This window comes from Stigmatopora argus, chromosome 16, assembly GCF_051989625.1.
Source record: "Stigmatopora argus isolate UIUO_Sarg chromosome 16, RoL_Sarg_1.0, whole genome shotgun sequence".
Lineage (NCBI taxonomy): Eukaryota > Metazoa > Chordata > Actinopteri > Syngnathiformes > Syngnathidae > Stigmatopora > Stigmatopora argus.
In genome coordinates this window covers 4,618,697-4,633,069 of record NC_135402.1, presented here as the reverse complement: position 1 = coordinate 4,633,069, position 14,373 = coordinate 4,618,697, and the positions used below count along the sequence as shown (strand labels likewise).

The following is a 14,373-nucleotide window of genomic DNA, read 5'->3' as shown; positions in this document are numbered from 1 at the left end:
GGAGGTGGGGGACGTTTGAGGGGAAGACTGGCTGATGGGGCGATTAAAGAACTTGCCAGGATTTGAGGTGGAGAAGCAAAGGGGCATTCATTGGAAACGGACCAAGGGAGTTCCTGGAAGCACCAGGTCTTGAATCAGGAGTTGTCCTACCCCAAAGGTAACCCCTCAAGTGAGCATCTTTTCGTCTAAGTCCACTTCCAGCTAAATTTTTGTCAATTTTAAGCGCCGATCAAGCTGTTTGCCCTTTTTATTTTTTAAACAGGCAATTATATACCATGGCTGCGTGTCATGTTTGTGCTGGAGCTTTTTGCCGTCCTAGCGGCCAACATGGACAATCATTATTCTGACGAGTAATTACGAACTGTGGAAATTCGATGCATCGCACGCCTGGCTCCATTTATCACGGCCACGCAATAAAAAAAATTCTACTTCTCTTGATTTTGGAATCTAAGACGTTCGTAGGATTGGTTAATCTTGACTTGATGGACTTTTTCGGCCTGATTCGGTCGGAGACGTCCCGGACTTGGCGAAAAGCCTTATTCGCTCCATCTTCACATTTCCCGAGAGCTTCAAGTTTCCTGCAACAGGTGGCTCAAACATTTGCCTTGGCCGCTGCTGAGGCGAGGTTCTGTTTATCGATTCGGGCATGAGGGAAGGGGGAAAAAAAGGTGAGGAGAGGTGGCAAAATGTGAAAGAAAACTATAAATCCAAGGCTTGGAGAGTTGGCATAATACGGCCACTTTTGAGTTTGCTTCATACCAATTTTTAACAAATTATCCTCGTTTAAAAAAAATTTTGAGCGCATTGCTCAAACGTTAAAGTTCAGGTCCCAATTTCCCAATTTGCTTTTTATCCCCCCACAGTCTGTCACTTGGCCTAACTTGGTGTTGACAGTGAATTACAGCCATAAATACTGTCTGCTTTAGGATTTTTCTCAAGTGTTAATCACATAAAAGGGAAATTTCAGCCCGTTTTTCTGCATGTATTCACCTTTCTGTGGCGCAAAGTTATCAACAATGTAAACATACATTTTGTACCATTTTTCTCATTGGCTTTGATAAACCCAAGAACCATTTTCCAGAGCTGGAGCCAACATTTCTAAAACAGTCTCCTCTCCTGTCCACTTTTTTTTTCCATCCTTCATCTCTAATATCTGGCTCTTTTCTGGCTGGACCCCCCCTCCTCCTCCTCATCCTCCTCTTCCTCCTTTCCTCACCTCTTCTATACATGAAGTACCCCCCTGCACTCACCCCATTTCTTCCCAGCCATCCCCGTCCCCTCCCCTGGGCACTGTGGAGAAATATGCCTGCCGTTCAAATGAAAATATATTTGTTGTTTTGCTTGGCCATCCAGCCTCCCACTCGGCCAACGTGATTGAGGCCGAGACCCCGGCCGGGTCCGCTGGAAGCAGAAAGCCTCTATTAGTCCTTGATCAGCGGGCCGCCTGACAGCAGGGCCAACATGCGCCGCTTTAGGGCTTGACATGAGATTAAATAAAAGACTAATTTATTGGCTGCCTGTCCGGAGGAACGGAGCTTTAACCGTTTCCTTTCACGGTGTAATCAAATATGCAGGGATGAATACCTGAAGGGATCCCATTACGGAATGGATTGATCAGCTGTTTTGCCAGGGACATGCTGGAAACACTGACGCAATACATTGTAGTACACAGTGCATACAGTATTTGTGGCACCTGCACTTCTAGTACAACCCAAATAAAATATATGTACTCACGCAAAATAGATGAAGCATTTGTTTTACAGTTTGTTGTTTGCTATTATTTTTCCCTGAAGGTTTGTTAAAATAAAGTGGTGACTGCCTTTAACATACTTGAAAACAAGAAAAATCATTAATGGAAAAACCCGCTTTGTTGTTCAACTATTAAGGGTGCTTGGATATTGGTATATGGTATTTATTTATTAACTTATTACCTATCTATTTATGTCTAAAATGCATTTCCTATTTCTGCATCCTCACCCTCTTGCTACTGTGACAACGAAAATTCCCGAATACGGGATGAATAAAGTTATCCAATCCAATCCAATCCAATAACTGGTCTAAGAGAAGCGATGACGTCGTTACAGTCCCTTTCTCAATTTCAAACAACCATGGAGATCAAACTATAGAATTCGAACGGGCTGACCGCTGAGCTAAAAGTCACTTCTTTGTAAAGATGATCTTTTTTTGGTCATGTAGCCTTAATGTACACTTTTTAAAAAGGTCCCATGTGTAATACAGTTCTGACTGTACTAGATCTTGTTGCACAATTTTTCATGTACACACAGTATTTTAAACCACTGGAAGAAAACCAGTGTGATGAATATAGTTTATCTAAAAAAAGTTCAAGTAATCTTGTAAAAAAATGTTATTTTTTTAAATGACATCTCTTTAATACAGCTAACACAAGATGAAATCACCTTCACATGATGGTGGTATTTTCATTACTTGTACATTTTTTGGTGATCTAAAGAAAAAGTGCTGTTTAGATATTTGAGGATATTCTCCATCAAACCTCAACGTATGAATTATACTGTATATGGAAAATGTTATCTAACCCAGACTGGATAATGGAAACATTTTGCTGTGTAATTTACGTACAGTTTATACTGTACCATTCGAAACAACTCTTCTAGATATTCTGAGGTTAAAAGAGGGAGGGTGACAACACCCCCAAAGCTGTTATGAACGCTTGGACCATCTGCTACAGATTTGTGTAGATTTTCACGTTGAAAAGTGTCAAACTGGGAATGTTACTCCCACCAGACTGTTTTCTTAATTGTGCATACCTCTAAAGCTGTTTTCAGGTTGATTTAAATATAGTTAAACATCCTTGTCGTGAGCCTCCATGACCTCATCCATTAAATTAAATGATAGCACACAGCTAGTAAATTTGCCACATTGGGAATGCGACACCTGCAAGGAGCGACAATTAGATTTGTTCTGCTAGTGACCATTTTGGGGTCTACCACAGCAGGGATGGGCTTCAGGGCACCTGAAGCTCTCCCGGGGGAGGGATGGGAGAAAAAAAAAGATGCTGCTCTTTGAAGTCATCTGTGCTCTTTGATTATCTTTGTGTGTAAGCTATATAAAGGGAGGTGTTTTCTTTATGTACAATGTAATTAAGTGAGACACTAATAGAGTAGCTGACAACATTTACAGTTAACACTTGCAATAGTTTGAAACTGGAAAAAATAAAATATATACATACACGCATACACACAATGTATATACTTATGCACACACATATACACCATGGAAAAACATTTTTGTATACATAAGACTCCCTGAATAAATTCAAACAAGAACAATCTAATTGCAACCCATCAATATAAATGAGGAAACTAATTTTAAAATGAATTTCAAAGCAATGCAGACTGCATTGTTGCACAAAATTTCATCTTTGCTTGTTTAACAATTGCGGCTATTAAAAGAGAAGAGATGGCTATTTTTCAAGCTAATTTTCACAACTTATCAGGTACACGCAGCACTGTGGTGGTCTCAAGGTAAGAGCACCCTTCAAACTATACAGTGAAATGTCCCCTGGAAATGTGAAACACATGTTGGCTTCATATGAAAGTAATAAACGGCTTCTGGCCCCGACGTCCCCGACTTCGACCGTCCGATAATAGCAATGACGACTGTCTAAAGTACGTTTATTCCATGTATTTATTCCCACTATTGTCAATCCCTCACTGAAGGTCACACTACACCAAAACTACTTTCCTGTTGGTGAATAAATCAATTTCTCTAGATTATAGTGAGAGTTTCGCACACAGGTCTGCTACTTTTCTTAAAAATAAAGCAACAATGCTTCCTGTTTAGAGACCTCAAGCAATTTCAAGTGCTTTGGGTTTGAGGCTGCTGGATGATGTTAGTTTGGGTGAGAGAAATTTTATCTTGTGTACCAGAATGCCTGTTGGATCATTTCAGAAACGATCCCCAAATACGGCACCGCTGTTTGTTTATGTAGAAAACAATCTGCATTAAGACACAGGAAACAGACTCCCTAATTTCCCTTCTCTCACAATCTGCTTGGTGAGCGTCCAATATTTTTGCACTATGAATGTGTCTCTTTGGAAAAGTGAACATTCTTCCGACACCACCATCACCCTTTTAAACAGGATGAATTTCTGAACTAGCGCCCTTGAAGCCACAAGTTGTGCCAACCGGTTTAATTGGAACGATCTGGTACTACAAATCATAACCACACAATGGTGTCTTTCCCTGGAAAGCCACCAGAAAAACCTGGAAACAACAACTTTCTTAATTTGTGCAAACTCTGTAGTGGAGCATGTTCGATCCAATCGATTTTCCATCCAGGAATACAATAAAATGACAGAAATAAAACGTGCCATTTCCCACAGTTTATATGGTAAATCACGTGTATATATATACACGTCTTAGTCGAGGACAGTGATTGCAAGACAAAACTGCTAGGTGTGTTTGGAGAATTATCTCCTATAACGGCTTTGACTGGTTTACTCCTACATACTTTGCTGTCTTGCTCTTATTATTCTGCCAGCGATATGTCCAAACGCTGTCATCTTTTTGGCTCTCCCCTACTTATGCTTAACAAGCACAAGTCCAGATGTATTGCACCATCCAGGTTTCTGTTACGTTAGCTTTATAACTACCCGAATTGATGAAAAATAGCTCTGAAGTGAAGACAGTGAAAATATGGGGGCCGTTTTTCTGGTCAAGGAAGTCGATTTAGACAATTACCTATCATTAGGGACCACTTTAATGGCAATGTAATTTTAGCATCCACATTTTATTTGGAGATTAGTATTTCTACATGTGAAATAATAGATGAATTGGATATTTCCTAGACAAAATTAGTTGCAGAAAAAGACATGCTGGAAAGCTAGAGTCCAGCTTTTTTCACACTTCTTTCATGTGTGACAACAATCCTTGGGGATTGTTTGAACACAAGCAAGTCTTACAATGTAGTACGAAATGGATGAATCACACTAACTTTTCACAGGTTTGTTTATGCTGGGTTCTCCCTGTGTTGGGACTTGGACAGCAGTCTGTGCAGGGGGAACTCCATTCTTTTAGCGCTCAAGGTTGATGCGTCGTTGAATACTTGACAAAGGATTTGACTACAAGTTGCCTTGGTGCTCATTTAATTGCCAGTATGAGTGTGAAGCAACAGTCCTGAATGCTCAAGGCCATGTATGATTTAACATGTGTTGAAATATCAACTCCTATGTATAAGGAACGCTTATGAATATACATTATGCAATCTGAATATGGTGAGGCAATCTAATTCACTTTGCCATGTCCTATAGAGATGGACAACCATTCACACCCAAGCTTAAGTCAAGAAAATGCAATAGTATTGCATGATCATGATGTCAAACCAAAATAATTTGCATTTTCTGTGTAAAAATATACACCACCGTGAATGTGCTTGTATTGCTAAATTGAATTCCAGCTGATGCGTAAAATACTTATGACACCCTAAACAATAATGTGCAATTTTTAAGGTTAATAATGTGAAACAAACTAAAAAAATAAAAACTGTATTTACTAACGTAATCTATCGCAGGGGGAAAGCAAGAAAATGAACAAAACAGAATTTGTATTGTACACTATTTGGGGGCATGGTTAACGTTCAATTGTAAACACAAAAGACTCTTCAAAACTCATCTACAACCAACATGACAAGCATATTGTTAAATGAACACGCACATTGATCAGGTGTAATGGCGTTTTACACAATACGAAGGAAGTAGACAAAACAATATGTTCTTTTTTTCTAGAAGTACCTCCGAATAGATGCAAAAAAACAAGCGAGAAGCATCTTCTCCAAGTCATCTGGGCCAAAGATAAAGAGGGAAATTGGCACAGCCTGCTGCGCTCACAAACACACACGGGTGGACACACACGCACGTTCAAGCAAAAAGGTCTAATGAGTAACAGCTGAAATGGAAGCTCGCGTGATAGGGACAACAATTCATGAAGACCCGATGCGGAACATCTTGACCGACTCAACCAACGCAAGGACGGGAAGTAAAGGCAAGAAATACGGGTCAAGAAGAAGCGGTTTGGATAAAAAGCAAGGTTACAAATATCTATTAACCATCAAAATCGATGTCTGTATTTCAAAGAGACCTTGACGATCATCCGATTCTGTCTTTTGTTATCGTTACGACAACGCAATCCCTATTGCTGTAAAATTGCATTACACGCCTTAACGGCCTCAAATCGCTTGTTCAAAGCTTGGACTAGAAAAGATAGGAGTTGTAAGGTTACAACTGGATTCAGTTAGCATTTATTGACTTTGGTCTGTAGTAAAACATCAATCAGGACAATTCTTCCACACTTGAGCCTCGGCGGATTGCGCTGTTGGACTCTTTTGTTCAGTGGGAAAATAATTGTTGGATTGGGTTGTGCCTTTTGACAAGCATATGTTCATGCTAAATAATAACTCTCCGAAATGTTGAACCACTATTCGAAGAAAGTAAAACCTCACTAATTCCACTGTCATCGATTACAATCTAATCGTGGACTCCAAAGTGTTCAAATCCTGCAATAAAGCCATCTGAGCAAAAGAGGAAGAGCACACTAAGCAGCTGTTTAAACGCATGTTGGTCCATGTCATCTCGAATAAATTTTGACACGATACATGCAGTCTGGAACGGCCTCTCTGGACACAATGTTGTTCTGAAGCGCCGTACCGCTCAGATGATCAGTGTCAACATCGCAACGTCTCTCATGCTGATCGAAACCAGACAAACAGACCCAGAACAGCAAATCGTGCGTGTGCGCAACTCCTGTTGCGGCATTGACTCAGAGAGTGACTCCGATGCACATGAAAGTGTCAATGACATACCCAAACACCGTGTGCGGTCAATTGGTCGCCGGTCTTTTGGTGGCCGGTCTTTTGGTCGCAGTCTTTTGGTCGCCCCGACCGCGAAAACGGGCGACCAAAAGACCGGCGGCCAAAAGACCGGCGGCCAAAAGACCGACGGCCAAAAGACCGACGGCCAAAAGACCAACGACAAAACAAGGTAAAATAACACGGTCTACGCATCAATAAAAGCCAACACTGGCCATGAGCAGTTTCACTGAGCCGACGTGTGAGTGTATAAGAGTTTGTATGTACATGAATGGTCCCTTTAAGAAGCTACGTCAGTCAGGGTCTTAACAAGTTCTCCAACAAAAAACAATAAAAGTCCGGGAAATTTGGAGCTTTTCTTTAGCCTAATAATTACTAGGGCATTAAGTATGACTAAATAGTAATTCACAGTTTGTATTTAGGGAATTTGAGCAACGATTTAAATGGTAATTATCAATAACCTTCAGGGCGACCAAAAGATCAATAACCTTCCGGGCGTCCAAAAGACCGGCGACCAATCGACCGTGTACCCCGAAACAGAGAAACGGGGCAGTGGGTCAGGACTACAACCACAATAGTTCTCACCTGACTAAGAACTCCTGTGTTAACCAAACAAAGTCTGACACGTGAAAATAAGACGCTGGTTGACAACAAGCAGAAGTCTAAGGTCTTGGATTGTGGGCAGAGAAGGGAAAGGAACAGACTAACAAACGGAAAAACAAGAATAAGTGCGTCAAGGATGCAAAGTCTTTCTCCGGTCTGGTTAACAGGTGAAGAAAGTGACACACTCCGGGAAACTTGTTAATCACCTTGGCTCCAATAAAGAGGAACAAGTGACAGCAGCTGCTCTGAACACGCATACCCGCCAACCACATTGAACATCCAAACTGTTCTAGGAAAAGATAACAAGAAAAAAAACACTACAAGATGCTTCATAGCCAAGAGAATGGCTATAAAATGAGGATTACTCTGTAAAATAAATGAATACAACTATTGTAAAATCATCAGTGCTTCTGGAACACTGCTCATTTCTTGATGGCGTAAACTGCAATGAGATCCAATACATGGCAATAAATTACAAGCTCATTTGTGATACGAACATTTTAATGTGCGTAGTGGATTTTTTGCCAGATTATGACACGATGAGGCCATTTCATATTGCTGCAAAGACTAATATTCTTCAAAGCAGAGACAATTTGACAAATTGCATTTCCTCATTATTGCCCAGTGTTGACAAATTTACTCAATTACAGATGCTAGCGTGGTCTATTTGCAGCACTGCTAATGTTTAAAAACACATGAAAAATGAGTAATGGGATCAAATGCAAGGGGAAAAAATTCAATCGTCCTACTGGCACAACTATAAATAAGCACAAACAACATGTTTCAAAAGATCGGTACGAATGCCCATGTCATTCATGCAGCTAAATTCCACACTAAGTCATCTGTGAAGATTTTGTTTTGGTTAACACCATAACTGAAATGGGCTTAGTGGTTAACTCAGTAGTACATCTGTGCAGTATCACGCTGGAATTATTCGTGACGGATATAATGGGAGGGATTTCTCCAACCATAAGTCGATGCTTTTCTATTGGTTATGCGTAAACTAGATGCCATTTGTCTTAACTTCACAAGCGCATTAGTTGACTTGTTGTTAATGGTGTAACCGGCTAATAATTAGGACACGGGTTTATCGTGTTTAAGGCCAAGATTTGAAATGCCACAACAAAGTAGAAGACTTCTCTGGGAGAAGAAAGTCACAGTGTGTTCTATTATATAGGATAAGAACAATGACTTGAACTTGACATTTGCTGTTTAGAAAACAATGTGTCCTTACAGATAAAGCTCCACTTTTTATCATGGCAAAGATTGATGTAGCAAAGAGAGAGGGAGCTCTAGTCATCGCACCTCACCACCAATGTTCACACTGGCAAAGAAAAAGTGTCCATCTAGCCGCAATGTCCATCCAAAGAATGAGCTGGAATAACAGAATTCCTCCAACCAAGAATGATCCAAACCACAGAAGAGTGCAAGGTGTAACCACAAAAAAAACCACACGGGGTGGAGAAAAAAAACATTTTTGGATGAAAAGAAGGCTACGCATTTCAATGCAAAGTTACAATATCTAGAAGCCACTCTATAAATATCAGCTCTATTCTTGCAAAGCCAATACTAATACACTTTTTGGAGTGTTGGGCCAATGTTATTCCATCTGCATTTCCAGCGCGCGTATCATTACATGTCGAGTAAGCAGAAATAATTGCCCTTAAAAGCCAAACCACACGCTCAAAAGGAATGTCATTTATGTTTGGGTTCCTGGAAGAAGAACCCCAAAACAGGTGCTGAAAGCAGGCTGGAAACATATACTATATAGGCATTGGACACAAAGGGTTTACTTAGTACACCTATGTTGTGAACTGACCGCATTCAACCCAGAGGAGTCAAACGTAAAATGATTCAATGCCAATTTATGCTGGCCGGCCATTTCTGTGAAGGTTCGTTCGTATTACAGCTTTTCTCCATTTGTAAATAATGACTGCAGATCTTGATTACTTTATTTTATATCTATGCTAGAATTTCATCGGAGTGTGGAATTCCCTTGCAGCTTTTTTGGTCGACTTGATTTTGTCGGACAAGTTCTATTTTAGCGACTTCTTGATTGAAACTGGTGTGGTCAGTGAAAATTAACTCCAGTATAAAAAAATATATAAAAAAAACGATGGCTGCCATTCAAGCATGACTTAACAAAAGGCAGTACGTACTTATTTTCTTTAAACGAATCACCACGAAAAATAGAAGTCGTTATCGGATGTTCTTATATCTTCCATTTAACTTTACAATTTGTTAAAAAGGTGGTTTCCACTTGCTATTCTGGCTCTTTTTTCTTGAATTTGCAGAGCAATTACACTTACTCACACCATCTAAAGAATTCGGTAACTACACAACGATGACCTCACGTAAAGAGGGAAGAAAACAATGCTGATTTGCAGTTTCTTCGCCTATTGAATTGGGAAGTACCTGCACATGTGAGCAGACGAGCTGGTAATTTTAGAAGCTGGGGGAACAAATTGCTCCGTCTCACTAACTCAAGTCAATCAATTCTTTGACGAGATGGAAGAAACTGTAAACAGACAATCACAGAACGACAAATTGCGGAAAGAAAGAAAAACGGCCAGTGTCTCGCCATCCTCCCGCACGGTGGTCCGTTTTACCACTGTTTCATTGGTCAGGAGGGATGGCGAGGAGAGCTACGGGACTAAGCGTGGTGTACGAGAGGCCTTCAAAAATGTATTTAGCGTTTATTGGATTATTATTACAGATTGAGAATGGGGAGTCTCCCTTGAGAAAATTGCCTTTTGAAATTCTTATTTTAGGATTAGACGAGAGCGTGCCTGAAAAACTGCTCGGACTGGCAGAGTCTGGATGAACAGAAATGTCTAAATTTGTTTTATAAAAATGCATGGATACAGTTAAGAGCTAAAACATGAATATTTGTTGCAATGTTAAATCCCAAAAGCTGAAATATTGCCTCGTCAAGCGAGTCACATTAAGAACTGCAGTAAAACGCAATCACAAACTTTGTGGGTGGGCATCGGCTACTCACAAATATTTGCTATTAATTGTCAGGCCTGTGATCAACATGAGCTCACAGTACTAAATACTTCTTTTTTTCTCTTTAATGCTGGCTGAACTCAACTAGAAGGCGAATACGTGGTGTTGTGCCACTCCAGAATTTCATCTGTACTGGAAATTCAGGTCAAATTGCAAACTTTCCCTCCGAAATGGACTATCGTATGACTCGCCCTAGATGCGTGTTGACCGAAATGATTGTTGTTTGGACGTCTACATGAAAACGGAGTAAAGAAACGGGGCAGGTGGCCTCCTTCATCTGGAGCACAGCTGTATGGAGAAGGATGACTCACAAGCTCCTTCCTACCTTGACCATAACACACGCGCACAGGCACACCTTCAAACACATATTTGTCACCACCAAATGCACACAAACCTGAGACATCTCCAATCAGGCATCGCAGACCTCCCTGTTGCTGCTTTGATGTCATCTTTAATGACCAAATGAATTCACAAATATAAAAAAGTTATTATCCAGCACAATTATGCAACTTTAACAGCTCTAAAATCCCCCTGAATGAGTCTTTTTTTTATGAAAAGTCCTAAATCTGAAGTCTATTCTACATTCTAGGTACTCGTCATGTTTAACAACAACGATAAACAGGAGATCACTTGAGGGAAAGCACTTTCTGAGTCACCCGTAAGGTTGATTAAACCATCAACAAGTAAATAAAACGTTTAAAAATCAGACTTGTTAAATTATTAGCTGCCATTGACGGCACAAGATTTCCACAATGCAAAACACCTACTAAAAATTAGTTCTATTCGCTTGTTTTCAATGTAAATCTACTAGAAATGAGTGAAATTAGTATCAGGGGATATGGCTCACTTTCCGTGGTATATTAAGGGTACTGAAGACCCCCCACCCCACGCTTCTCTGATACATTTTGATTCCTGGAACACTTAAGATGACGTGCGCACACGCATGCACTTTAATGGTCAGGGATGCTTTGTTGACAACAAGTTGGGTAATATTTCAAACACTGTGTGGAATTCAGCCAGGAATTGAGAAAATCATCAACACTGGTTCATTTTATTTCTTTAAAGTGATCAGATTTCACTCGGACAGCAATAAAAATATCGTAAAATAGGGGGCAAAGAAACTAATCTCTCATTGACGTCAATCTGTGTGACTCCCACTTCTATTAACTTTTTTAATACAATGACAAAAATACTTGTATTGCATTTGAGTAATACCTATGTATATGTGTATGCACTTTAAGGAAGTTGTGAGCTTTTTCCAACAGTCCCCTCATTGTCAAATAAATATGGTTGCAAGTCGGTCCTAAAGGATGATAAGGACATGTAAAATAAACCCGCAGGCATATTTCAAAATATTTATCTTTGACTCAGTATGGATTGTTTATCTGTGCAACTGTGCGTGTAAACATTTGTACATTTGCGCGTAATATTTGCGCATACTCAACAGAACCGTCGTGGCTCCCGTGACTAATCTTTTCCTCGATTGCGCATTTTGTTCCATTTGAACCCAGTTGATCAGCAAATGAGCTCCAACGGAGGATGTAAACACAAATGGAAGAGTGAAGACTAAGTGTACGATTTGTAGTATTATACAACGTGATCAATCTATTCAAATGACGCAACTTGGTAATATTTTGTTTGGATTTGTTTCTAAACTCATCCTTCAAAATGTCTTTGTTTGCAGTTTTCTCATATCCATCCCATTAATGTATTTAAAAAAAACAGTCGAGGGTCACTACTTGGAGAACTACCCTAAATTAACTTGTGTAGTCATGTACATTAAGCCTTCAACTTGTGACTCGCCAATATCAATGACGACCAGACAATATTTTTCAAACTTTACCAGTTGAAAAATGACAATTACAGACCTAAAAACAAAAGAAATTGACAAAACCTAGCCAATGTCATCCATAGCCTTAACTTAGCCTCATTTATGGTGTATTTTGGCCAATACATCATTGGCTCGCATTACAGACATTGTGAATTTCACTTTTAAATATGCATCTTAAAAAAAACATCACTCATGTACCATTAATCGGTTAAATCCTTAATCCTTGTCAATTCGACAAACCATATTTCTCCCTTTTTTTTTCTGACTGTACTCTCACATGACATAAACATAGCGCTAACATTGTTTAATGTTGCACCAAAAATAAAGGTATCCTCCCTACAGGACTCCTCTTTCTATCTGTAGTTGAGTCAATATTTAGCCAATATTTGTGGTAAGGTGCTATTTTAGACCAGATTATTCTGCAAGATCTTATTTTTTTATGGCCTTTTTTAGAATTGCTTGTCAAAAAGTCTGCATTCTTCCATTCGTTTGCTTTCTATACACATTTGAGTTCTCACAAAGCATTTCCTGGTGTCCTCATCCTCATCCCTTATGTTGAGCTGCACATAATAATGCATATTCTGCGAGGTCATGCACAACAAGCATCGTTTCAAGACACGTTGGCCGCACTATTCGCGCGGCTGATTCCGAGTGGTACAGAGTTACTTTTGGTGGGGTGCGACTGTGTTAACAAAAGGGTGAATCATCTCACCGTTGGCTTGGACGCCTCCCCACCGAGCTCTCTTGTAAATATTTGAGAGCGACTGTTGACATGAAGATAACACGGACTAATGCACTTACGAGACAGGAAAGCTAGTGGTGGTTCTATGGCAGGGGGTCTCAAAATGGGCTCACATTCTCAAAGGCTCCTTGAACTTTAGTTTTTAAGAGTTGGCTAAATTGAGATTTAAAAATTGCCTACAGGAATCATGTTTTGTTTTCACACACCCCTAATTTGAATCTATATCATACTTAAGACAGCAAAAAAAAAAAGAAAATATGACTACTTGAACTTAAGTTTAGGGTTGAAACAAGACAGCAGAGAAGCTTGATCAAACCCATCCACAATTTAAGGTGAATTGCTGACTGCAATAACAATATGCATAGTTCACAATATAAATAAGTGTTTTTAAAACAATTAACTAACCTCATATCCTTCATTCCTTCTGCCGTTCTGATTTCCTCTTGACATCTGTCAGTATCAAATCCCTGCAGCACTGTGCTGTGTCCCACAATTCAATCTGGATCATGTATCTGTGGTAAATAATCATTTTATTAGAGCTAGAATTAACATACAGAAACTTCTGCACAACATGATTTCAAATTGGTAAAGACTAACATACCCATTTTATTGGAAATTGTGATACTACATGCCTCAGTACTTTTTAACACAAGAGTAACTTTTACACAAATTTGATTTGATCATAACAAGCAGCACCGTGGCAATTCAAATCAGACAAAGGTTGACATACTGCAAAAACCAAATCACAGGAGCAGTCAAGCATTAAATGTTTTAGAGTCCCTTTCAGACCCAGAGGTCATTATAAATGCAGCTGCGTGGAATTTAACTAGCAATCAGGCTCCTTTCATTGGCACCAATTAATGTTGAAAAAGGAAGAAGGGCCACCAATGAGGAGAGAGAGAGGTCGTGGTCTCAGCAAACACCAGCACATATGAACAAACACATTTTCTAACACTCTGACTCCTTCACAATAAAACTAGTAGTGATTAGTGATTTCTACACAGTCACAATAACAAGTACGATAATCTATTTAGTGAGAGCAATCAATCATTTTAGGCAAAAATTCATTTTCTTGTCAAATTCTAAGACAATTCCAAGTTGTTGCGTAAAGGTGCATTTGAAACCATTCTGTTTCACATCATAGCTTATGGAAATAAACCCAAGTTAAAAATGTGCACCATCACTACGCGCCGTTCGACGATGACCCCTGGGCTCCCGCCCGAGCAGCTGAGGAACATCTCACGCTGACGTCAAAACGGAGTAGCTGTCATAAATCCTTACTTTCCCAACGCGCAGGCAGGCAGGCCGGACTGTATTATGAATAATTGCTATTCTGGAGTGTTC

General features: G+C 39.7%; 1 long non-coding RNA gene across 1 annotated transcript in view; it reads right to left on the bottom strand.

Moving 5' to 3' along the window:
* The window catches only part of LOC144091008 (uncharacterized), a 62,850-nt gene extending 49,029 nt beyond the window's left edge, over positions 1–13,821 (bottom strand). Inside the window, exons 1-2 of the long non-coding RNA XR_013305574.1 lie at positions 13,631–13,821; positions 13,435–13,541 (exon numbers count right to left, since the gene is read on the bottom strand). This is a non-coding gene — a long non-coding RNA (uncharacterized LOC144091008). The remainder of the gene's footprint in view (positions 1–13,434; positions 13,542–13,630) is intronic.
* Positions 13,822–14,373: the final 552 nt, after the last annotated feature.